Here is a 22673-nt window from a genome sequence, read left to right on the forward strand (position 1 = left end):
TTTGTAGTTCTCCTTGAAGAGGTCCCTTACGTTCCTTGTGAGTTGTATTCCAAGGTATTTTATTCTTTTTGTAGCAATTGTGAATGGCAGTTCGTTCTTGATTTGGCTTTCTTTAAGTCTGTTATTGGTGTAGACGAATGCTTGTGATTTTTGCACATTGATTTTATATCCTGAGACTTTGCTGAAGTTGCTTATCAGTTTCAGGAGTTTTTGGGCTGAGGTGATGGGGTCTTCTAGGTATACTATCATGTCGTCTGCAAATAGAGACAATTTGGCTTCCACCTTTCCTATTTGAATACCCTTTATTTCTTTTTCTTGCCTGATTGCTCTGGCTAGAACTTCCAGAACTATATTGAATAGGAGTGGTGAAAGAGGGCATCCTTGTCTAGTGCCAGATTTCAAAGGGAATGCTTCCAGTTTTTGCCCATTCAGTATGATATTGGCTGTTGGTTTGTCATAAATAGCTTTTATTACTTTGAGATACGTTCCATCGATACCGAGTTTATTGAGGGTTTTTAGCATAAAGGGCTGTTGAATTTTGTCAAATGCCTTCTCTGCGTCAATTGAGATAATCATGTGGTTTTTATTTTTGGTTCTGTTTATGTGGTGAATTACGTTTATAGACTTGCGTATGTTGAACCAGCCTTGCATCCCCGGGATGAATCCTACTTGATCATGGTGAATAAGTTTTTTGATTTGCTGTTGCATTCGGCTTGCCAATATTTTATTGAAGATTTTTGCATCTATGTTCATCATGGATATTGGCCGGAAGTTTTCTTTTCTTGTTGGGTCTCTGCCGGGTTTTGGTATCAGAATGATGTTGGTCTCGTAAAATGATTTGGGAAGTATTCCCTCTTTTTGGATTGTTTGAAATAGCTTTAGAAGGAATGGTACCAGCTCCTCTTTGTGTGTCTGGTAGAATTCGGCTGTGAACCCATCTGGACCTGGGCTTTTTTTGTGTGGTAGGCTCTTAATTGCTGCCTCGACTTCAGACCTTGTTATTGGTCTATTCATAGTTTCAGCTTCCTCCTGGTTTAGGCTTGGGAGGACACAGGAGTCCAGGAATTTATCCATTTCTTCCAGGTTTACTAGTTTTTGTGCATAGAGTTGTTTGTAATATTCTCTGATGATGGTTTGAATTTCTGTGGAATCTGTGGTGATTTCCCCTTTATCATTCTTTATTGCATCTATTTGGTTGTTCTCTCTTTTCTTTTTAATCAATCTGGCTAGTGGTCTGTCTATTTTGTTGATCTTTTCAAAAAACCAGCTCTTGGATTTATTGATTTTTTGAAGGGTTTTTCGTGTCTCAATCTCCTTCAGTTCAGCTCTGATCTTAGTTATTTCTTGTCTTCTGCTGGGTTTTGAGTTTTTTTGATCTTGCTCCTCTAGCTCTTTCAATTTTGACGATAGGGTGTCAATTTTGGATCTCTCCATTCTCCTCATATGGGCACTTATTGCTATATACTTTCCTCTAGAGACTGCTTTAAATGTGTCCCAGAGGTTCTGGCACGTTGTGTCTTCGTTCTCATTGGTTTCAAAGAACTTCTTTATTTCTGACTTCATTTCATTGTTTACCCAGTCAACATTCAAGAGCCAGTTGTTCAGTTTCCATGAAGCTGTGCGGTTCTGGGTCGGTTTCTGTATTCTGAGTTCTAACTTGATTGCACTATGGTCTGAGAGGCTGTTTGTTATGATTTCAGTTGTTTTGCATTTGTTGAGCAGTGCTTTACTTCCAATTATGTGGTCAATTTTTGAGTAGGTGTGATGTGGTGCTGAGAAGAATGTATATTCTGTGGATTTGGAGTGGAGAGTTCTGTAAATGTCTATCAGGTTTGCTTGCTCCAGGTCTGAGTTCAAGCCCTGGATATCCTTGTTGATTTTCTGTCTGGTTGATCTGTCTAATATTGACAGTGGAGTGTTAAAGTCTCCCACTATTATTGTGTGGGAGTCTATGTCTCTTTGTAAGTCATTAAGAACTTGCCTTATATATCTGGGTGCTCCTGCATTGGGTCCATATATGTTTAGGATCGTTAGCTCTTCTTGTTGTATCGATCCTTTTACCATTATGTAATGGCCTTCTTTGTCTCTTTTGATCTTTGTTGCTTTAAAGTCTATTTTATCAGAGATGAGAATTGCAACTCCTGCTTTGTTTTGCTCTCCATTTGCTTGGTAAATCTTCCTCCATCCCTTTATTTTGAGCCTTTGTGTATCCTTGCATGTGAGATGGGTTTCCTGGATACAGCACACTGATGGGTTTTGGATTTTTATCCAATTTGCCAGTCTGTGTCTTTTGATTGGTGCATTTAGTCCATTTACATTTAGGGTTAATATTGTTATGTGTGAATTTGATACTGCCATTTTGATGCTAAGTGGCTGTTTTGCCTGTTAGTTGTTGTATATTCTTCATTATGTTGATGCTCTTTAGCATTTAGTGTGATTTTGGAATGGCTGGTACTGGTTGATCCTTTCTATGTGTAGTGCCTCTTTCAGGAGCTCTTGTAAAGCAGGCCTGGTGGTGACAAAATCTCTGAGTACTTGCTTGTTCGCAGAGGATTTTATTTTTCCTTCACTTCTGAAGCTCAGTTTGGCTGGATATGAAATTCTGGGTTGAAAGTTCTTTTCTTTAAGAATGTTGAATATTGGCCCCCACTCTCTTCTGGCTTGTAGTGTTTCTGCCGAGAGATCTGCTGTGAGTCTGATGGGCTTCCCTTTGTGGGTAACTCGACCTTTCTCTCTGGCTGCCCTTAGTATTTTCTCCTTTATTTCAACCTTGTTGAATCTGACGATTATGTGCCTTGGGGTTGCTCTTCTTGCGGAATATCTTTGTGGTGTTCTCTGTATTTCCTGCATTTGAGTGTTGGCCTGTCTTGCTAGGTGGGGGAAGTTTTCCTGGATGATGTCCTGAAGAGTATTTTCCAGCTTGGATTCATTCTCTTCGTCCCCTTCTGGTACACCTATCAAACGTAGGTTAGGTCTTTTCACATAGTCCCACATTTCTTGGAGACTTTGTTCATTCCTTTTTGCGCTTTTTTCTCTGATCTTGGTTTCTCATTTAATTTCATTGAGTTGGTCTTCGACTTCAGATATTCTTTCTTCTGCTTGGTCAATTCGGCTATTGAAACTTGTGCATGCTTCGCGAAGTTCTCGTAATGTGTTTTTCAGCTCCTTTAATTCATTCATATTCCTCTCTAAGTTATCCATTCTTGTTATCATTTCCTCATATCTTTTTTTAAGTTCCTTAGTTTCTTTGCATTGATTTAATACATGTTCTTTTAGCTCACAAAAGTTTCTCATTATCCACCTTCTGAAGTCTAATTCCGTCATTTCGTCACAGTCATTCTCCGTCCAGCTTTGTTCCCTTGCTGGTGAGGAGTTTTGGTCCTTTCTAGGAGGCGAGGTGTTCTGGTTTCGGGTGTTTTCCTCCTTTTTTCGCTGGTTTCTTCCCATCTTTTTGGGTTTATCTGCTTGTTGTCTGCGTAGTTGCTGACTTTTCGATTGGGTCTCTGAGTGGACACCCAGATTGTTGGTGATGAAGTATTTCTGTTACTTGGTTTTCCTTCTACCAGCCTAGCCCCTTCGCTGTACGACTGCTGAGGTCCACTCCAGGCCCTGCTTGTCTGGGGTGCACCTCTAGCAGCTGTGGCACAGTGAGGGATGCTACCAGTTTCTTTTTCTGCTATCTTTGTCCCAGGATGATGCCTGCCAAATGTCAGTCTTTTGGATATAGAGGGGTCAGGGAGCTGCTTGAGGAGACAGTCTGTTCTTTTTAGGAGCTCAATTTCTGAGCTGTGAGCTCTGTTGTTCATTCAGGGCTGTTAGGCTGCTATGTTTGATTCTGCTGCAACAGAGCTCACTAAAAAAACCCTTTTTTTCTCAAATGCTCTGTGTTGGGGGGTTCGGGCTTTATTTTTCGATGTCCGTTGAGGTGTCCTGCCCAGCTAGGAGGCAGACTAGCCACTGTTTGCCTGCCAAGTCTCCGCCCTGCTGTTGTGTGATTCGCCCTGTTCCTGCAGGCTCTGCTGTGGTCTCCGCCACGCCCTGCGGCGGAGTCTCTTCGTTGTAGTGTGTTGCCTCGGCAACGGCAGGCTGCGTCAGCAGTGGGCGTGTATCTCAGTAGGGACGGGTTGCCTCGGCAACGGGAGGCTGCATCGGCAGTGGGCGTGTATCTCAGTAGGGATGGGTTGCCTCGGCAACGGCTGGCTGCGTCAGCAGTGGGCGTGTATCTCAGTTGGGGCGGGTTGCCTCGGTATTGGTGGATGCCCCTCCCCCACAGAGCGTCTCGGACCGTCTGCTTGGGATAGTTTGAAATCGCGGTTTTTTGGTCCCACTGGGTACCCCGAACGCTCTGTCCCTGCAATCCCCTGGGCTGGCCTACTGTCCAAGTCTCGTTCAGTCTCAAGTCCAGCCCTCTCAAGTCTCAGGTTGCCGGTTCAACAGGGCACCTGGACAAGCGCGCCCTGTGGGGATTGCTGGGTAGGGCCGGCTGCTGCCGCCCCAGCTGCTGGCTTCGCCAGGCAGACCTACTGCCTGGCGTCCCGTGTCTCTTTTATACTTGGGAGTTTCCCCGTTCTGTGGGCAACAAAGATCAGTCTGGAAATGCCGCTCTGACTCACCTCTTTGCGGATTCAACGAGAGCTCCAATCCTGGGTTGTTCTCACAGCGCCATCTTGAGTCCTCCTCCTTTTTCTGTGTGTGACTTGAGCAGCTAGGAGGTCAGGGTGAACTGATGGTGAGAAATGAAGTAGCCATGAACCCTGTGAGCCAAAATGAGGACTTCAACTTTTATTCGAGTATGTGATAGCAACGAATGGACAAATGGGCAAATAAACAAATGAATGCAGGCGTGAATGTTCCCAACAGCTGAGAAGAGCAGCTGTTGCTTGACATGTACAACTTATCTGGGATTTGAAACTCAGAGAGGAGCCAATCCCATACAGCTCAGTGACAGGACCACAGTGAGCACTGCTGGTGAAGTTAAGGGACCAGTCCCTGGGTAACATGTCACTTAATCCCTGCGGTTTTCTTTCCTCATTTGGAATCCTTGGTAGGCATTAGATTAGTCTTGGTATTGATTATTGGTTTCTGATACCCACACTGAAGGTTCAACCACAGCGAAGTGGTGGTTATCAGCAAAGAAATAGAAACAAATGGGAGGCCTTTCGCCACAGGACTTCTCGGGCTGGTGTGGAAGAAAACTCAAAGAAGTAATTATCAGTCCCAGACTGAAATCTCTGCTGGCCCACTGAATAATATTTTTTCTTTTCCTTAACAAAATCAAAGAGATTTCTGATGTCACTGGGCTTTGATAATATGAAGGTATCTGCCATGCTGGAAAATGAATCAGGTAGCTTTTGCTACATAACAAACCACCCAAAAACTTGGTGGCTCATGATTCTGTGGGTCAGCCTGGTTCTCCTAGCCTGGCATGCTGGAATGATGGTCATCCAGATGGGCTTTCACAGAGTCTGCGGGCAGTGAGTGGACTGGCTTGTGACCTGTCCAGGATGACCTCACTTGCATGGGGTGGTGGTTGGCAGGCTATCAGCTGGGGTACTTCCGCTCTCCTCCACATGGAGTCTCATCCTCCAGGAGGTTAGCTGGGCCCATTTACATGGTGGTTGTGTCAATGGTTCCTTAAGAAGTAAGAGAGAGGGCAAGTCCCAGTGTGCAAGAGCTTTTCTAGCCTCCATTATCTCGTTCTTATTGTTGACATCCCATTGGTCAAAGCAAATCTCAAGATGAGCCCAGATTCAAGGTGTGGGGAAATAGACTCTACCTTTTCATGGGAGAAGTTGTGAAGTCACATAGCAAAGAATTTGTGACTATTTTTTCATACAGTCTGTCATAGTGTATGTGAGTATATATATATTTTAAACTCAAACACTTTTAAGAGATGACATTAGGCTGGGCACGGTGGCTCAAGCCTGTAATCCCAGCACTTTGGGAGGCCGAGGTGGGTGGATCACGAGGTCAACAGATCGAGACCATCCTGGTCAACATGGTGAAACCCCGTCTCTACTAAAAATACAAAAAAATTAGCTGGGCATGGTGGCACGTGCCTGTAATCCCAGCTACTCAGGAGGCTGAGGCAGGAGAATTGCCTGAACCCAGGAGGCGGAGGGTGAGGTGAGCCGAGATAGTGCCATTGCACTCCAGCCTGGGTAACAGGAGTGAAACTCTGTCTCAAAAAAAAAAAAAAAAAAAGAGATGACATTAAAATAAAAAAAACTTGCCTAATTTCTTTCAGTCCAGGGGGCTTATGCTAATTCAAGTAGCTGACATAAATCTTTATGATTTTATCTAGGCATATTGTATATAATTAAAGTTACAGGTAGATATTTTTGGAAATAACTTTACTTGGAAAGTATGATGACATACGAGGATCTTCTATAAGTTGCCAAATAATTTTCCTATCCTTTTAACATTCTTAGCAGAATGTTATTCACCTAAGGATAAGAATTCTATCATTAGTCAGATTCATATTTATATTTCAGTCTCAGGCGATTTCTATGATGAAAACTAGGTGCCTCCTTGGGAGGTGAGGGTGCTTGCTATTCAAAGTTAGGAAGAGGACATGACGCCAAGGAAGAGAGGGCCATGCATATTCCTATGAGAAAATGTACTTTCTAGTTCTAGCCTGTTGTAAAGCAGATGCGTGACCTTAGGAAAGTCATTTCACTTATCTGGGCTTCAATTTGTTCACCTACAGTGAGAATTTTCCTTTGTGTGTTAAAGTCTGTGATGGTTCCTCTGGGCTTCCCGGGGAGGATTTCTCCTGCCTGGGAGGGATACTACCACCTCCAGAACCACCCAGAAATTGGCTCCTTCCACCTGGGATTCTGGATAATTTAGATTTCTAAAAAGGCTTTCAAAAGTAAAAAAAAATAGTTGGATTGAGCTGCATTCTTTATTTTATTTTTTGAAACAGAATTTTGCTCTTATTACCCAGGCTGGAGTACAATGGTGAAATCTTGGCTCACTTCAACCTCTGCCTCTCGGGTTCAGTGATTCTCATGCCTCAGCCTCCTGAGTAGCTGGGATTACAGGTGCCTGCCATCATACCTGGCTAATTTTTGTATTTTTAGTAGAGTCAGGGTTTCACTGTGTTGGCCAGGCGGGTCTTGAACTCTTGTCCTCAGGTGATCCAACTGCCTTGGCCTCCCAAAGTGCTGGGATTACAGGTGTGAGCCGCCTTGCCCAGCCAGGTTGAGCCACATTCTTTATAAAGGCAAGAGATGGGAGTGCCAGGACCTTCCTGGGCATGAGGAACCCCACTTGGGATGGGGAGAACTTGACAGAGGCCTAGTCCCCCTGAGGTCCAGTGGTAGTGGAGTCTCCTCTGGGGCAAGCACAGGGGAAGGGACAGCTGCACATTTGACCTTTCAGCTGCTGTTTCACCCAGGGATGTTCTGCCCTTGGTGAGAAGGCACAGGCAGGAGCAGGGACAATGGGAGAGACTGCAGCCATCTGCATGATGACTGCTGTAGGGGTTCTTCAAATCAGCCATTCATGTGGCTGGTACCAAGGGAGGCTGACACGTGAGCCAGCCCCTCAGCTAGATGATAGCCCTGACCAAGGCCCCTCCCATGATGCCTGGTCTTGGAAGTTTGCTGCGCACTATACTTCTCAGTAGTTTGACTTCGAGGACTATTTACTTTTCCTTTTGGCTCTATTGGCCTGTCAATACCTGATGAACATTTGACATATCTTACTTCTTGTTTTTGGCATGAAGTGGATGGCCACTGTTGCCTGCCTGGTGTAACTGTCCATAAGCACTGGCCACCTTAGTGCATTGTTTCCTCAAGAATCACTACCAAGATCTCCCTCAGATGGTTCTTGCCAGGAGCACATAGGAAAGGCTGGTAGCTGTAAGTATTCACAAAGAGCAAAGAATCTGGAGCTTCAAAGCACACCCCCTGGAACACCAAGGCTGGCTGCCTTCCACAGTCCTGGAATGTTGAGCCCAAATCATTGTGACATTGTTGATGTGAACATATAAAGAACAAATTAACCTGCTTTGGAATGAATGGTTAGATTCTGCTCAGACTTGATTGCTCATGTTTCCTAGAAACTCAATGTGGCGTTGGTCTGAGAGTGCATTGCTCTGCAGCACCAGTCTTCTCTAACGGCCAACCTGAAGTGGGCAGGCGAAACCCTTCAGGCTCCAGGAGTAGCGTAGTGATGACGCATGTGTGCCAAGCCCAAATCCGAGAAGCTGAATCGAGCTTGGCCCTCGCCAGCCTCCCTAGTCTGTCAATAGCAGATAGAAATCCCGGTTCCAGGCACCTGTGCCCTCCAGCCCGTGTGGCCTCTTTCCTGATGCAAGATCTGGCAAAGGGCCCAGCATCTTCATCTCCTATGGCTACCGGTGCATTGGGCTGCTTGTTTCAGAGTAGGCTGGTTTATGTGGAGAGAGATTATCAGTGCAGAAAGAATACACCTGGGCCCTGGCAGAGAGAGAGGGAAGGAGAGGGAGAGAGAGGGATCCACACAGACACAGCCCTTCCCCCACATAAAGAAATTACTGCCAAGAAATGAGTTATTTTTAGATGATGTGTATTTTTGGAGTGTATCCTTTCAAGTGCCTTCATATTTTAGTTGGATTGTTTTTGAAAGAAATAGTTTTAAAATGTGGGATGTGATTTCTCCCCTTTTATAGCAGAATACCCTAAAATATATTCAGCCATAAAATATCTTTTTTTAATTATGAAAAATTTCGAGCATATACAAAAGGGAGAGCATCATGTAATAAACCCCTTGTACCCAACAGCCAGCCTCAACAATTCATGGCCAACCTTGGCCGAACTTTTGTAAGTTCACCTTGTCTATGCTGACCTAAGGTCACCATTATGAACAGTCCTTGTGTAGCACACGTAGTAGATGCTACCCTTCAGTGTATTTCTCCTATCTGTAACCTATCCTTTACCAGAACTTTCCCTAGTTTGTCTTCTGTAATCCAGTCAGGAAAAGTATGTAGATAGTAGCGTTGAAATTCTATGTTAAGTAAGAACACATAGAGTTTGAGAGAGGCTTTCCTAGCTGAATTTTAATACTGGGTTTACCTTGGGCTTTCACAGGCTCTTTCTGGAGAATTGACGTTTAGGACTCTTCATCGCTTAAAAATGGGGGTGTCTTATTGCACTGTGCCGTGGTGGCACTTTTTTTAAATTTGAAAATGAAGTCATGGCCGGCTGTGGTGGCTCACACCTGTAATCCCAGCACTTTGGGAGGCCAAGGCGGGTGGATCACGAGGTCAAGAGATCGAGACCATCCTGGTCAACATGGTGAAACCCCGTCTCTACTAAGAATACAAAAAATTAGCTGGGCATGGTGGCGCGTGCCTGTAATCCCAGCTACTCAGGAGGCTGAGGCAGGAGAATTGCCTGAACCCAGGAGGCGGAGGCTGCGGTGAGCCGAGATCGCGCCATTGCACTCCAGCCTGGGTAACAAGAGTGAAACTCCGTCTGAAAAAAGACAAAACAAAAAGAAGTCATTAATAGATGCAAAGAAATGGAAAAATATTCATCTTTGAGCAGGATTTTGAGATAGACATGAGGGATTCTGAGTATGCCGAGTACGCCGTTTGCTGCATGAGGATGCGATGGTGCTGCTCAGCTTGTTCTGAGCCGCAGCACCGTCTCTGTGGCTTCCCGCAGGGGCTGTTTTGAGGAACTGCACTCAAGTTTGTACCAGATGCCTCCAGACTTATGTTTTTCTTCCCCCCTTTCCCCCTTACTTGCTATCTTTTTAGCTTCCTCGGTTGTCTGCCGTCTCTGCTGTTTGAAGTGCTTCAGCATTGACCACATGGAGAGGAACTGTGAGTTTCCAGGCCAACCAGATAACCACGCCTGTTACATCAGTGACCTATCAGTGTGTGTGAAATTGAGTCTCTAGGCCCTCCTGTTCCAGAAAAGTGCACGAGAACTTCCTGAGCTTGATGTGTATTCCCTGTGACAGGCTCTGAGGCTGAAGATGCAGACAAGGTTTGTGCAGCTGGGGGTTCAGTGAGGTGGTTCAGTAAGTCGGATCATAAAGATGGGAAGAGAAGAGCTTGAGGGTCCTTCAAAATCTCTTGCTGCCTAGCAGATAACAAGGGCTACCTGCACCTTCCAGTGTCTTCTAGCACCTTCCAGCATCCTCTGCATGGGATGTCATTCCTCGGAATGTACAGAGGGTGAGCACATGGATTCTGAGAAGCCAGTGACTTTGGGGGACGTTTCAATCTTCCAAACATGAATGGAAGAAACTGGGGTATAGAAGCTGTTTCACTCATCCCTTGCTCTCCTTTATTCCCTCTTAATCTTCAGCGTTTTTACATTTTATGTCATGTGCCTTTCACAAACATTTGGTAAAAATATATATATTTTTGGAATGGAAACCTGAAGGTGTGCCTTCAATCCTAAACACTGAGGATGCTCCAAATGGGTTGCTCTGGGTCTATCAATATTAGAGTGGGGATGGCAGGCATCCTAATTTTGAGATGATGAATGTGAGGTAGAGACACAGGAGCTTGGGCTGGTCTTTTTTTTGAGACGGAGTTTCGCTCCTGTTACCCAGGCTGGAGTGCAATGGCGCGATCTCGGCTCACCACAACCTTTGCCTCCTGGGTTCAGGCAATTCTCCTGCCTCAGCCTCCCAAGTAGCTGGGATTACAGGCACACGCCACCATGCCCAGCTAATTTTTTGTATTGTTTTTAGTGGAGATGGGATTTCACCATGTTGACCAGGATGGTCTCGATCTCTTGACCTCGTGATCCACCCTCCTCGGCCTCCCAAAGTGCTGGGATTACAGGCTTGAGCCACTGCGCCCGGCCTGGTCTTTTATCCTATCAGTGTTTACCTTGTGTCTTCCTTCCTCGGCCTACTCTGGGCCCCAAGACTCCCCCGCTACCCACTGCCCCCCACTTTTCACTGTCACTATACAGCCTTCTCCTTTCCCACCCTGGACTCAGCTTCCTCCCGTAAATACACTGGTGCAGCTATTTCTTTTTCTCCTGTTTTTCATCTTGTTTAAATTTCTCTAGTCTTATAAACTTTCAGGTTCCACCACTGTGTCTTCTCAGTCTAAAAACAAGCGGTTTTTTTCTTAGGTAGAGACCTTGTGCAGGAGAAAGAGGACTGGGGAACTTCTTGGCTCCTTCATGTCCATCTTCACTTAAAATACAATCAATTTCTGTAACAAAAGGTGTTGACCAAAGGCCTGGAGATCAGCAGGTGTCTCGACCACAGAGGCAGCTGGTTTCCTGGGCTGTGCATGAACAAGGAACCCCAAGAATGGCTTATGGTGGTGGTGGAGGGGGCAGAGAACATTGCTGGGGAAGTCACCCCGTGACTCAGGACAGGCCTGCACTTGGAGCTTTCTCTGGGAAGGAGAGCGAGCCTTGGGCCCTGAATGCCAGGGCTGCGGGTGCCTCTGAGTGACGAGGCTATCATGGCACAAAGTGGGGTGGACGTAGCCATCCCTCCCTTTGGTCTCTCCTTTCTGTTCCTCATCGTGTCACCAGGAGGAAAAATGGATATTGAGAAGAATGGCCCAGGGAACACCCTGAGACTGAAGAGGGCCCAGGCTGTCGGGGCGGGGGGGGGGCGATAACAAAAGAGCCACGAAGGGAATGATGCCTTTTGTCCGGAAGCAACCTTTGCGATGGTGGTTCTGGACTAAGAGCAGCCCTCTAGATCTTGTCGAGATGCCTATTATCTTTGTGTTGATCTATAATGTAATTTTGAGTACTTGTTGTGTGCCAGACATGATGCCCTGGGCCTTGTATACATTCAGCCATTTGATTCTAATCTGTACCTTATAGATGGACAAATTGAGGCCCATTTATAAAGTGTTGAGGCCCAGAGCTGTGTTACCCAGCGAGTTAGTGCCACGATTGAGAGCTTCAGGGCCCATAATCTAAAGCAGCTCCTGCCACCATCCCTGTTTTGCAGCCTCAGCTGGACCTTGGACAGGCTGGAAGCTGGGATTAAACCCAAGGGTCTAGATTGCCTGACACCTTGGTGGACACGTTTTATTTTTCTTTTCTGGTGTCCCTCCTCTATAGGGGTCATGGTCTCCTGATTTTCTTTTTTCATTCCAGAGGTGAGTACTACTTCTCAGAGCCTTCTCCGACCAGATCGGCTGTCCTCAAACTTCAGTTTGGCTTCATCTCTTTCAGTCTCCCGCTTGTGCAGGTAAAGATGTGGTTGCATCAGCCACAATGTATAACATCCCCATGTCCCTCATGTGAGCATCATATATGAGAGAGAGAGAGTGGGATTTTCCTTTTCCTTTTTTTTTTTTGAGATGGAGTTTTGCTCTTGTTACCCAGGCTGGCGTGCAATGGCACAATCTCGGCTCACCACAACTTCTGCCTCCTGGGTTCAGGCAATTCTCCTGCCTCAGCCTCCTGAGTAGCTGGGATTACAGGCATGCACCACCATGCCCAGCTAATTTTTGTATTTTTAGTAGAGATGGGGTTTCACCATGTTGACCAGGATGGTCTCGATCTCTTGACCTCATGATCCACCTGCCTCGGCCTGCCAAAGTGCTGGGATTACAGGCCTGAGCCACCGTGCCCGGCCCCGGATTTTCTTAAGGAGACAGTGTGAAAATATGCTATGCAGGCATTCTGTAGCTGCTCTTGTCAGAAACTTGTGAAACACTGAAAAGGAGTGTGGGGAGGCCCATGCCATTGGTGGCTGCCCTCCCACCGATAGCCCCAGTGTGTGGTCAGACAGATGTGACATGGGGCTTCTCAAGGTGCAGGGAAGAAAGGCTTTTGAAAACGGCTTGCAGGTGGGAACCGTGGGATGAAAGCTTCAGAGGTCTTGTTATCTCTGTGGTATGTCCAGACTGGGGCACCTGCTATACAGCTGGGAGTTGTCTGGGGCCTGGTGATGGGATGCTGGCAGGGTGGGATGGGGGTGTGTGTGTGCGCGTGCACGCATGTACATGTGCACAAGTGAGTGAATGTGTGTGTGTGTAAATATGTGTCTGTGTAAATACGTGTGTGCATCTGCATGCGCACATTTACCTTTGTCTATGGGGGATTACTACAGTTAGTCACCTGATTGACTTTGGTACCTGTGGGCATTGTGGGCTGCTGGCTGCTTGAGGACAGCACCTTGTGTAGAGTAAGCTTTGTAGAAAGGGTCAGCTTTCTGGAGGCTGTATCCCCATTACAGTTGCACACTCTGTTGGGTTAGAAGAACAACACGTCCTCGTTTATGAAAGCTTAGCTAGTTGTAACCCAAATATCACAGACTCAGTATGTAGAGAGACATGAGTGGCAAGTTTGGTTCAGCATTTATCTTTAAAAAATCAATGCCTGATATTACCGCAGCACTTTCAACATTTAGCTATACACTTTTTAACATTTTTACACCTGTAACCTTTGGTTCTGCTCAAACCTTTGCATCTAGTCTACCCCAAGAGGCGGAAAGGATCCCCCTTCAAGCAAGGTGCTTTTGAAGTCTGAGGTCTTTCTTTCTTTCTTTCTTTCTTTCTCTGTAAGGGAATCGAGAATGCATTTTATAGCCACGATTTGTTTTCTTGTCCCTTGGAGGAAAACTCCTGTGTATACATTGAGTTAAAAGGATAAAGACTCCAAACTCTGGTACAAAGCAGAAAAATGGATCCTGACATGGACAGTTTTTAGTTTAAACAAGATGCCCCTGAAAACAGAGAACCAAAGCCAAATTGCATTTATACTGGAAATAGATTCTCAGACTTTAATTGCCCATAAAAGTTTTTTCTTCACCCTGCCATCTTCCTACCTAATTGGATGTACTTCCTGCCCACTGTAGCCATTCTGCCAGTAGGAAAATCTTGAACTAAACAATTAGACAACAGTGACAATTTTCGAGATACATATATAAGTCATTTTTGGACTAATATGGGTTATCCAAATTAGTACTTTTTTGATTATAGTTTATGGTTTTCTAGTACTTCCGATGAATGGACCACTGTTCGCTGTTACAACCTACGTTATTGTTTCCTCACCTGTGGGACCACTAAATGAAGTCTTTCATCTGCTCATGCAGTCTAACCCTGACTAGTCATCACATTGCTGTGTGTTGTTGGCGCCTGCAGGCCCAGGTGAGGGTGAATGATTGAACGGACACAGATTCAGCCCCTCTTCTGGGTGAGCAGTTAAGCATTGCGGGATAGGTTTCCCTCTTTCTCTAAGTTAGAGGACATCATATATCCATCCACCATAGATCCATTGACCCATCCATCTGGCAAACATCTGAGGACCCCGTGGTGAGCTGGGAGTTTACAGTCTGGTAGAGAAGCCAATGGTCGCAAAGTGCTGGCAAAAGTTTATTTTGAGCAGACTGCTACAGGCTTCGGATGGTCTGGTGGGTTGGAGGGGAGGATACAATTCAAGCTAAATGACTTCATGAGTCAATTTTAGAAGTTCTTTATTGAGGTTTAATTTACATACAGTAAAATGAATAAATCTTAAACGTACATCTGGTGACTTTTTTTTTTTACAAGAATATACACCCATGTGACCACAAGGCTGATCAAGACATAGAATATTTTCATCATCCTAGAAAATGTCCTTCCAGCCAGCTCCCCCTGTGGTGATAACCACTGCTCTGACTGTCACCACAAATCAGTTTTGCCTGATCTTGTGTTTCCTAGAAATGGTGTCATAGAGTTTGTACTTTTCGGGGCTAGTTTCTTTCACTCCACATCATGTCTGTGGGAATCATCCATGTTGTTGCACACGTCACTCGCTTGTGCCATTTTTTGGTGAGCAGTATTCCATTGTACAAATATGCCACGGTTTGTTTATCCCTTCTCCTGTCAATGGGCATTTGGATTGTGTCTAGTTTTTGGCTATTTTGAGTAACGCTGCAGTGTCTGTTTGTGGACATACACATTCAAAGTAGATGAAACATACGCAGGTAGAGAGTCGACAGATTTTCAGTTTTTCAACTGATGAAACTATAAGAGAGAGAGAATCCAAGGCTGACGAGACTTCAAGACAGGTTAAATGTGTCCCCTTTGTGATGCATTATCTCATGTGAATGTATTCATTACGTGAGTGGTGTGAAGAAATGAATTAATCACAGTGTCTTCAGCTTAGTCGTAGATTGTCTTACAGGAAGGGGGGTTCCTAATGGACCCCATTTTTGAGTCACTGGGGAAGCAGAGACCCTTGGAAGTAAAGCTACAAGACATCTCTGTGTTGAAGAGAGGACGATAGGCTTCCCACTGGGTAAGAGAAATCCTGACTTCCTATTGGTCCTGATTCCAGCTTCTGAGCAAGAGTTAAGGCAGAGGAAGCAATGATGTGCCCCGCTCTCAGCTGCTTAAGTTTCAAGTCAGAAGATCTCTAGTGCTCAAGGCTCTCATCTCCCCGGCTACGTGTATGTAGCAACATGGAAGACCAGCGCCTTGTGATAGACAGTTTAATCTTACCTGCCTGCTGTGAGTACACTCACCATCTCAGAGAATTGCAAAGTATAAATTGTCTCTTAACACTGATAAACAGTAAGGAGGAGGAAAAAGCCCTGACAAAATATTACAACTTAATTGTATTTCTCAGCTGGGCTCAGGAAACCTGCTTCCTCCTTCCGAGAATGCTATTTACCAAGTCTCCCAGCCCCACAATAATTATTTCTTTAACCCCTGGTGGGATAGCACCTTAGCATGGAAAGGGACTGCACTGCCAGGGAAGCTTAATGAGGCTGTCTCAGGCGCTCATGTGGGGGAGGTTTGCCTTCATTAGGTGCATGAATCACTGTGACTTCTGGCTTCTGGCCTCAGGGGTAGCAGGAGGACAGGCTGCCCTGGAGGACAGAGGCTGCTAGGGAGGGAAGTGGGGATGAGGAGGCAAGACTTTCTGCTGGCCTGGTTTTCTAGTACACAGGTGTTTGCAATTCTAAATAAATGTGCAGTGTCAGTACTCAGCAGTCCATCAGCTGAGACTTATAATGAGGGCTGAACAGGGAAATAAGATTGGCCTTCTTTGAGCACTTTTCATTATGTTGGATGGACCCAAATTCAGGCCTAATTATATATATATATAAAAGATAGCCTGGGAGAACTGGGTTTGGGGATGCAAGAAACAAGGGGGGTGGCCACCTGTCAGAAATACTGTGTGCTCCGAAAATCTCCTTCTGTGGAATCTGGAAGCTCATTGCTGTGAGCATCATTGTTGTTTTTTACTTTGAGAGATATCTTCATGCCTTCTGCAAAGTTTTGAAAAACATTATTTGAATAACCAGTCAGAAAGAGGGGCCAGAGGCAAAAGCCTTTCCCCTTCACAGAGCAATGTCCATTGGTGACTTACAAAGGCTCATCTGGTGGTCTTGGCAAGTGACGGCTGCTTGTTTCACCTAGCTGGTCATTTACTCCTGCGTTTGTCTGTTTGCTTATTCGTTCATTCATTGCTATCTACACTTAGAATAAAACCCCAACTCCTCATGGTACTGGGTTGAATAGTGTCCCTCCAAAATTCATGTTCTTCCCTGAAGTTCAAAATGTGCACTATTTGGAAATAGGGCCATTGCAGATATAATTAGTACGGTGTAGATGAGGTCACACTGGAGTGGGGTGAGCCCTTAACCCAATATGACTGGCGTCCTTATAAGAAGAAAGGAGACACGGAGAGACACACATACAGCGGAAAGACCACCATGTGACAACAGAGGCAAAGACTGGAGTGATATTAGGTTGCTGCAAAAGTCGTCGTGGTTTTTGTCATTAAAAGTGGCAAAAACTGCAGGTACTTTCGCACCAACCAGTACATCGGTGGGCCAGGGCACCAAGGATGGCTTGCCACCACCAGAAGCTACGAGACTTTTCTGCATGAATCAGCCTTGCCCGCTCTTGTGTTTCCTGGAAATGGCATCATACAGTCTGTACTTTTTTGGGTCTAGCTTCTTTCATTCAACATCATGGCTGTGGGAATCATCCATGTCGTTGTGTGAGTCACCGGCTTGGCCTGTTTTATTGATGAGCAGTATTCCATTGTTCAGGGAAGGATATGAGTTTTGAATGAATAGATTATCCCTCTAAGCCCCCCAGAAGGAACCAGCACTGCCCACACTTTTATTTTGAATTTTTGGCCTTCAGAACCATAAAAGAATAAATGTGTCTTGTTTGAAGTCGTGTAGTTTGTGGCGCAGTTTTGCAGCCCTGGGGAACGGATACAGTTGTCGTGGCTTACAAGGTTCCTGGCTACTTCTCCAGTTTCGTTGGTAACCAGTCTCTACTTGGCCTGGCCTCCTGGCTGCTTGCTGCACATGCTGAACACGCTTGGTTCTCAGGACCTTGTACTTGCCTCTGCCTACAACATTCTTCCCTGTATAGTCCCACGACTTGTTTGTATAATTTCTGAGGTCTCAGCTCAAATGTTACCTCTTCAGAGAGAGACCTGCTCTGGATATCTTATCTAAAATCGCATCTTCTCCTCTCACTCTCTACCTCCTTACTCCACTTTAATCTTCTTCCTAGGATTTAACACTAGGAGACATCATAGAGGGTGTAGGTGTATTTGTTTTCTTGTCACCTGCTTCCCCAACCAGACCATAAGCTCCAGGTGAGCAAGGACTTCGTCTTGTTTGCTGCTGTATCCCCAACATGCAATAGTACTTGGCAACCAGTAAGTGCTCAATAAAATATTTATTAACATCATCTCATGCTAGGAAACCTTAAACGAAGCCAGTTTCTGCACTCACGGGCTTATATTCTAGTAGCTGATACACAAAGATGGGAAGAACTACTGGGTTTGAGGGAAGGAGTGTTCACTTGGTTTGGGAGACCAGGTAAAGATTTCCTGAGCACATGATACTTGAGATTTGAGTGTGGCATCAGAGTGGACCAGGCAGAGTCTGTAAAAGCCCTGTGGTGGAAAGGACTGCGGGAGTGTTTGAGAAAGGGAGGAAGGCTGGTGTGGCTGGATGGCTGAGAGCCAGGGGAGTGGCCGAGGGGCAGGAGGAAGCCAGAGCATCCACGGCCTTGTGGGCTAGGGTAGGACCCTGGTCCTAAGAGTGATGGGAAGACTTTGAAAGGATTGAGTGGAAGAGAGGCAGGGGGGCATGACATAATCTAATTCATGTTTTACGAAGTTCACTCTGGTGACAGTGTGGTAAATGCCTTGGGGTGACCAATGAGGAGGTCACTGCATTTGTCTGGAGGGATGGCTGGAGATCTTGAGAGGGGGCAAGATTCAAGAGAGAGATTTGGGGATTAAAAGTGGATAGGATTTGGAAATGGATTGGAGTCAGGAGGTGAGGGGAGAGGGCAGTATCAAGCGGGGAGCTCAGGCTCTGGACACGTGTGACAGAGCAGATCACGGTACCATTCACAGAACAGAGGAAGACTGGAGGACTGTGTGTGTGTTGGGGGAAGGTGCGGGGGCTTGGGCCTGGGAGGAGATCTTGCATCCCTGACAGTCTCTGCAACACTGCTGTGTTCAGTGTCTCCCACTAGCTCCAGTGGAAATAAGAGGTGACACCTCTGGAAAGGGCTTCAATTCTAGCAAGTCTTGTGCCCTTGTAGTAATGAGATGGGTGCTCTCCTGTGAACCTTGGATCTTGGTACTTATTCATGCCTTTGGGTGGTCCCCTCCTACATTCACCCTAGGCTTGGCCGCAGGACTTGGTTTGGCCAATGAGACTCTGGGAAACACGGAACAAACAGAGGCTAGATAAGTGTTTGCACACTGGGGCTTGTCCTCTTGGAACTGTCTCTCAGAAGCTTGCTGCCATGCTCTAAAGAAGCTCCGGTGGTTCACTGGATGATGAGAAGCCGCATGGAGAGATACCCAAAGGACGAGAGGCCATCTTGAGAGTTCCAGCCCCCGCAGAGCTCCCACCTTAATGCGGCCACACAAGTGACAGCAGCCACTCCACAAGGAACCACAAAATCCGGAAAAAGAATACCTTGTTGTAAGTCACTAAGTTTGGGTGGCTTGTGATACTGCAATAGAGAATTAAAGCAGACCTCCTTAGACGGATTAAAATGGGGGACCCTGGCTGTTGTTGGGGTCCTCTGGGTAGAGTCTCTTAGAGAGATGTCTTAGGACCCTCTGCGCAAATTTCCTTTTCCCTCTTCCTTTACTTCGCCTGCAGTTATAGGCTCCTAGAGGGCAGTCTGTCTCAGGGCTGCCGATGGCAGCAGAGGGTGATTACTGATGGCCCTCCCACTCCCTACCGACCTCCTTTCTAAGTTTTTCCTTCGCTGTCCCTTCCATGGCCTGTATCTGTGCCTGGTTTTCCTCACTTCCTTCCTGCTCTTTCTCTTCAATAGCTGTGGGGAGCCCTCAAGGCTACAGAAACTTTAGAAATCTGGTTCAGGATTTGCACCGTTGCCTACTCCCCCTGTTTCTTTTGTCCCTGTCCTAGCACTAGAGCAAAATTAGGTCTCCTTTGTCTTTTGTTAATGAACAGGTTTAGCCACTGTTTGCTGGCTATTATATTGGACTGAAAATACTGTTTGTGAGCCATCGTCAATAGAGACTGGGACCAACACTGACAGACACCTCCTTAATTATGTGCCATGAATGATGTACACACTGCAGTTAGGGGAACATTGCAGATGCATTTCTTGCTTTAAGTCTGTGCTGTATTGTATGAAATGCTAATGAGTCCGGAATTCTCAAAGGTCATAATCTGAATACATTTTCTTTTCTTCTTTTTAGGGCAATAGGGATAGAATTCAAAACAATTAAAATGAAATTTACTTCATGCTTTGGCTAACAACATCCTTGACTGTGCTAATTACACTGAGATATGTATTCATTCACTGGTCATTTGGGCAGATCGGAGTGTGCTTGAGTTCTTTTAAGGTCCCTATCTCTGAATTCTACACAGAATGGTTTTTTTTGTTTTGTTTTGTTTTGTTTTTGTTGTTGTTGTTGTTGTTTTTTTTAGCTGCTTACCCCATTGATTATGAGACATAACTGGAAAAAAAAAGTCCATCGAAACCCGTAGAATATGGAAAGTGCGAATTTAGCAGAACCAGCATTGAATTTTCCAGGGAGTCATTTATCATCCTGAGAAAGTTTTGGTTCTTTGCAAATAAAAAAGAGAAAAGAAAGGTAATTGCCCTACTCAGCTAATTGACAGAATTGTGTCAGAAAAAGGAGGCATTTCAACACTGCCTCCGATGGTGACATTTGAAGGTTGTTCCCATTCTCTCTCCACTGCTAAATTAGGTAATCATTATTTCCCTGCGAATCTTATTAATCTAATGGCTGCTCCTCTCCTAACCCCCCTCAGTTAAGTTTTGAGACTCAGACAGAAATGCAAAAATGAAATGCTGAAGGTCAGAAAATAGTTTGGTCAGTTGAATTTGTATTCTCTAGTTTTGTGGTTTAGATCTGAAGTGGGAGAGGACAAGAGGGAATGAGTTTAAATTGCAGTCGGGGGAATTCAAGTCATCTGTTAAAAAGGACCTTCTCATTATATGAATGAAACCCAGAAGGTTTGAAATCTCTACTGGTGGATTTAAAGAACAGGTTATTCCACTAACATGCTGGGATAGTGGAAACCAAGAAGCTAGAAAAAAACCCAGGACAGTGATTCTCAGGCTTTTCTCTTTTTGGATGGCTTTAGTGGGTGCAAAAGCTGCACTGGGTACTCAGGGGTAATGGCAATCTCTGAGTTTTCCCTGTAAAATATACTGCTCATCAGATGTAGGGATTCTAATATGGTTTCTTAGGAGACATTAATGAGGTAAGGACTGGTTTAAGGAAAACCAATGCTTGGTTTTCATTAGATATTATAAACAAAATACTAATTTATGTTCGAAACAGATAGTGTAGACAAATCTTTTGGCAAAACCAGCACTCCCTCGATAGGATGGATTGACAGCAGCCCTCAGTGACACTTGGAAAATAGCTAGATGTCCTGTGTTGGTAAAGGCAGAATGTGAAGGATATGCACACTGATGGTGGCTGTCTTGGTCTCTTTTTTGTGCTTCTATAACAGAATGCCACAGACTGGATAATTTATAATGAAAGAAATTGATTGGCTCAACATTCCGGAGGCTGGGAAGCTCAAGGTTGAGTTTCCAGCATCTGGCAAGGGTCTGTTTGTTGTGTCACATCTCTCGGCAGAAGAGCAAAGACAGAAAGAGGAAGAGAGAGCAGAAGATGCAGAGGAAGGTAGGGAGAAAGAAACAGAGAAAGGGGGCTGAGATCGTCCTTTTATAAGGGATGCACTCCAGCAGTAATGAATCCACGCCTATGGTAATGGCATTAATCCGTTCATAAGGGTAGAACCCTCCTGGCCTCATCACCTCTTAAAGGCCTCACCTCTTAATACTGTTATAATGGCAATTAAAGTTCAACATGAGTTTGGGAGGGAACAAACATTCAGATCATAGCGTGGCATATTAGTGACAAATTCCATCCCCGTTACTGCTGAGCAGGCTTGCGCAAGACCACCTCAGTCTACCTTAATGATCTTTCTGCCCCTGGGAATGCTCTTACCCATCCCATCCTCATGTCCTCTCTCCTTCCTACCTCGTTAGTCAGTGCTCCTCAGGGCAGCCAGTAGGGACAGTAGCTGCCCCACCTTACGTGAAGAGGCTGAATGTATGTGACAAAGGCATTCCGGTGCATTTCCTGCCTTCCGTTCCTTCTAGGTCTCCAAATTCCCTGTAACAAACAGGAGTTGAGTAGATTGAGAGTGAATCTCTGTGGCATCACGACAAATCTGGAAAATACTGTTTAAAAAATGTATTACCTGGATTGACCTTTTAGATGTTCTCGATATTTTGGGCCAGTGGTTCTGACAACTCTAAATATTTTGTTTAATCATCTTAATCAATTTAGTTAATAGTATTTACTATTTTAAACAAAAGCCTTTATGAAAGAGAGTCTAGCCTTTCCCCCTGGACCCTGAGAGACAAAAATATCATGTTTTCCTCTGGCAAGTCAGTCAAAATCAAATCTTGCATCAATGAAGAGATTTCAGAGCCTCTGATTTCCACGTCTAGAAGAAGTGATCTATGAGAGTGCCCTTGTTCAGAAACAAGGTAAAATGATTCATGTTTATATGAAACAATCTAGTAAACTGTATGGATGCTTTCTTCATTTTGTTTTATGATAAAATTAAGTAATTTTCTCCCCTTCATAAGACATTTTTCTTTGTAGCTTCAATCATCATAGTGAAGTTCGATGAACAACATCAAAATGATCATCATTTGAAAAAAAAAATCATCATTTGAAAATGTTCATTAGTCAACCTATTGTTCCAAGAAGGAAGATTTAACCAGATTTTTTTCTTTCTCTTTCTCTCCCTGTCATGTCCTGTGTGCTCCTTGGCGTAGATTTCAAGTTTAGTGAAAACGCATCACCTTCTAAGTTATCATGAAATAAAAAGCCAGAATAAGGTTCAGCATGGAGCAGTCACGTGCACCAGTCGCGTTTTCTTTGGTCGCGAGTTACTTGATCCTTTGCTATCTCTGTGGCTGGGGAAATTGCGCCTTGAATGTTCTTGGGTTAGCTGCAAAAGGTGGAAGAAAAGTTTTACTTTGATTTCTTCAGGTTTCCTTGTAGTATGACTTTCACATTTATGGACCGTGCCCACCAGGGACCTTGTGTGCATTAATCACAGGGCGAGTCTCTTAGTGGGCACATCTGTACGCGTGGCTGACATAAAAGGAATGAATCAAGCTTCATCTCTATGCCGAGTTTGGGTAGCGTATGACTCATTTTCAC

The 22673-nt window shown here is 45.0% G+C and overlaps 1 long non-coding RNA gene across 3 annotated transcripts in view; it reads left to right on the forward strand.

Moving 5' to 3' along the window:
• LOC118148776 (uncharacterized) overlaps positions 1 to 22673 on the forward strand; it is a 125817-nt gene that overhangs the window by 41990 nt on the left and 61154 nt on the right. For all 3 annotated transcript variants that reach the window (XR_013528733.1, XR_013528735.1, XR_013528734.1), the window contains 2 exons: positions 9752 to 9983; positions 12084 to 12177. This is a non-coding gene — a long non-coding RNA (uncharacterized LOC118148776). The remainder of the gene's footprint in view (positions 1 to 9751; positions 9984 to 12083; positions 12178 to 22673) is intronic.

Source organism: Callithrix jacchus, chromosome 17 (assembly GCF_049354715.1).
Source record: "Callithrix jacchus isolate 240 chromosome 17, calJac240_pri, whole genome shotgun sequence".
NCBI classification, from domain to species: domain Eukaryota; kingdom Metazoa; phylum Chordata; class Mammalia; order Primates; family Cebidae; genus Callithrix; species Callithrix jacchus.